Source organism: Panthera leo, chromosome C1 (assembly GCF_018350215.1).
Source record: "Panthera leo isolate Ple1 chromosome C1, P.leo_Ple1_pat1.1, whole genome shotgun sequence".
Taxonomy (NCBI): domain Eukaryota; kingdom Metazoa; phylum Chordata; class Mammalia; order Carnivora; family Felidae; genus Panthera; species Panthera leo.
In genome coordinates this window covers 117,367,262-117,371,075 of record NC_056686.1, presented here as the reverse complement: position 1 = coordinate 117,371,075, position 3,814 = coordinate 117,367,262, and the positions used below count along the sequence as shown (strand labels likewise).

Below are 3,814 nucleotides of genomic sequence, written 5' to 3'. Positions count from 1 at the left end.
TATATATACGTATATATATATATATATATATATATATATATATACGTATATATACGTATATATATATATATATATATATATACATATATATATACACACACACACACATACATACATACATGTATATATATATATACATATATATGTGTGTATGTATATATATTGGTTGTTAAAATATGAAGGAAAAACAAAATTCAGGAGAGTAGACTGCAGCTGGATAATTGCTCTTTTAAGCCTTGGAGATACAGGGCTTGCACTTTTAAAAGAAATTGTATGTTTATACTCCAAAAACATGTATTCTAATGTTATTTCTGTTCTTAAAATATTAAACATTAAAAAAAATGAACCCAGCATGCCACACAGAAAGGGCTTTTGTGGTCAGTACCAAGGAAAGATAGGAGGGGCATGAAGGGCACTCAGGTCAGTAAGGCCCAAGAAAACGAGCTCAGTGTTGGTTTGGGGGCAGTGTGGTGGCTTAAGGTGATTTGTCCCAGCAGATGTTCAACCCAACTTGCTTAGGTTCCAAGGTTCCATCATGGAGGAGAGACCCTCAGGGGTGCAGAGAGACCCTCTCCCCACAGCAGGGTCGCCCATGCCCTCGTGGGCCCTGGTGGCCACTCCCTAGCTTCCCATAGTGCACCCTTCACACCTCCAAGTGCATCATGCATAGATCAGAGCTAGCTCATGCTCTCAAGTCAGGAAATTAGGATGTTGGAGGGGGAGTAGAATTGCTGGATGACCTGGTCCCAGTCTTCCATGCGTAGATCAGAAAAGAGATCCAGAGAGGGAAGGAACTGACCCTTGGTTGTAGGGTCAGGGGTAGGAATTCCCTGCTCTCCTCCTCTCACCCACTTCCCTCAGCACTGCTAGTCTTGGGTCCCCATGTCAGAGTTGCCACAGAGCACAGTGTCACCTTTTCTGTGTCACCTCTGAGGCCCTTCCTGCCTGGCTCCAGAATTCCCATGGGAGAAGCTTATCCATGTCAAACCTCCATGGCTCCAAGCAAAGTCTCCTCAGAAAAAAACCACAGCACAGACCTGGAATGACCCACACACCTCTGCCATCCTTCAGGGCTTCAGAGGTCCTGGAACAGCCCCTTCCTCTTCTCCGGATTACAGCCAGTAGCCCTACCTCGGAGTGATCACTCCATGTTCACCATGTGCTCCCCAGTCCCACTGGTCCTGTCCTTTCAAGAGCTCTGAATATCTTCTAGCTGGCAAACCAACAGGACAGGTGTTCATGGGAAAGTCCCACCAGACACTCAGGGCTCTCACATGGTTTGCCATTGTTTCTTCTTTATTTTTTCTGTACAAAAATCTTTAACCTGTAAAAGAAAGAATCATAAACATTTTACGTTATTAGATCCTCAGATCTTACCCATAGCTGTATTTTGTGCATTTTTACCAACCTCTCCCCATTTCTCCCTACACTAGCCCTCAGCAACCACTCTTAAACTCTCTGTTCCTGAGTTTGCCTTTTTTAGATTCTACATATAAGTGATAGAATCCAATATGTGTCTTTCTCCATCTGCCTTATTTCACTTAGCATAACGCTCTCAAGTTCCATCCATGGTGTCACGAATGGTAGGATTTCCTTCTTTCTCGTGGCTGAATAGTAATATTCCACTGTATATATGACTCATTTTCTTTAGCCATTCATCCACTGATGGACATTTAGGTTGTTTCCATTCCTTGGCTATTGTGAATAATGCCACTGGTCCTTCTTAATCAGTTTTAGGTTAGGGACTCTTACACATCTGGACATGTGGGTAGTTTTGCATACAATTCCACGTGCTCATTGATCCCTTAGGAATCCTCAGGTCAGAAGCTCCTGCTCAGGATGGGAGTATCTGGCCAGAGGAGGTATTGGGGGTGGAGAGGGGCAGAGAGAAGGAAGGATTCTCCTGGGCAACTGATGGCTCCCCTCCCCTCTGTCTGCAGCACTGGCCAGCGGTACAAGCTCAACAGATGCTTGTGTAACGAAGGCCTGATGGCATACACAGTTCTCAGCCTAGGATAGTCAAGAACAGTACTTTAGGCCAACTGTTGAATTATAATAATATAAAAATATACCCTTTCAGAGCCCTGCCATCAGCCTTTCTGCCTTGTGCTTTGTAAATGGGAGTGAGACTAGTACCTGCCTCATGGTGTGGTGAAGGTTACATGAGTTAATACCAGAACCCATCGGGGCACCTGGGTGGCTCAGTCAGTTGAGCATCTGACTTCAGCTTAGGTCATGATCTCACACTCCGTGAGTTCGAGCCCCGCGTCGGGTTCTGTGCTGACAGCTCGGAGCCTTGAGTCTGCTTCAGATTCTGTGTCTCCCCCTCTCTCTGCCCCTCCCCTGCTCATGCTCTGTCTCTCTTTGTCTCAAAAATAAATAAAAACATTAAAAAAATTTTTAAAAAAATACCAGAACCCATCTACGTGCTCATGGCCCTCAAGTCCCTATCTCCAACCCATATCTCTGCCTGAACCACCCCCCGCCCCCCGCTCCTGGCTCCATGTGGATGTTACTCGGGTACCTCAGACTCAGTGTATCATAAGCCACACTTAAAGTAGTTCTCCCAAAGCTCCCCACCCCCACATGTGCCCAAACTTCTGCTTCTCAGTGATCCTGGTCTCAGTGAGTTGTTGACTTGCCCTTGATTCCTCTCTCTGTCCTCCCATGTTCTATCAGTCCTCAGACCCCTGCTGGGTCTGTCTCTGAAATGCCTCCTCATTTTTGCAACTACACCCCTTGACCAAGTTAGCATCTGGCTTGACTTGCATCAGGCAGTTGCCTTCGTCAGATGAATCCATTTTCCAACTGTAGCCAGAAATGAGGTCACGCTCCTCCTCAGCACTAAAACAGTAATGGCTTCCAATTGCCCGGAACACAGCATCCAAACTCCTTTGCTGGCTTCCACAGCACGGCCTCCAGCTGTGCTGCTAGCTTCCACTCCTTTGGGTGGCCTGTACTCACTCTCATGACTGGGCCTTCCCTCCTGCTGGGAACACTGTGGCCCCGGGCCCTGTGCCCTGAGGCTTCTCATTGAGGGCCCAGGTTGCACATCACTTCCTCCAGATGTCCAACCCCCCAACGTGTGCTCCAACATCAGCCCATCTCCACTGTCAGCACCTGTGTGAGTTACTTGTTAACTGCCTTCCTGATAATACAAGTTCCTCCCTTGCTGCATCTGGGGTACCCGGCGTGCTTCCGGGCATGCAGTTGGTGCTCAAATGTTTGTTGAATGAAAGCTGGGAACTGGGGAGATGGCCGAGACTGACCTCAAGACCGTGCGAGATCTCACCTCAATGGTGCAGACGCACTCCTGCAACAGATGCAAGATACCTTTCAGACCATGTCTGACCAGGTCATTGGAAGAATTGGTAACACGAGTAGTCACATTGACAACCTGGAGAAAAATGTTGCAGACCTCATGGCACAGGCTGGGGTGGAAGAACTGGAGGGTGAGAACAAAATTCCTGCCACACCAAAGAGCTGAAGTTTGTTAACTTGCCCTGAAACCCGGAACACCATTTTTACAAGCCAAGAGAAGAACAAATGGCTTAAAAAAATTTTTTTTTAATGCTAATTTAGTTAGAGAGCGAGAGGGAGACAGAGGATCCAAAGTGGGCTCTGTGCTGACAGCAGTGAGCCCAACACGGGGCTGGAAGTAACAAACTGTGAGATTATGACCTGAGCCGAAACCAAGAGTTGGACGCTTAGCCTACTGAGCCACCCAGGTGCCCCCCAAATGACTTTTTGAAGCAACTACTATATATAGACAGGATTTCTACTATAATGTGTGCATTCTTCCTGTCACATACTC

The 3,814-nt window shown here is 46.9% G+C and overlaps 1 pseudogene; it reads left to right on the top strand.

Annotated features, from left to right (window-relative positions):
- Nucleotides 1-3,254: 3,254 nt before the first annotated feature.
- Nucleotides 3,255-3,487, top strand: LOC122226260 (annotated as a pseudogene).
- The last annotated feature ends 327 nt before the right edge of the window (nt 3,488-3,814 follow it).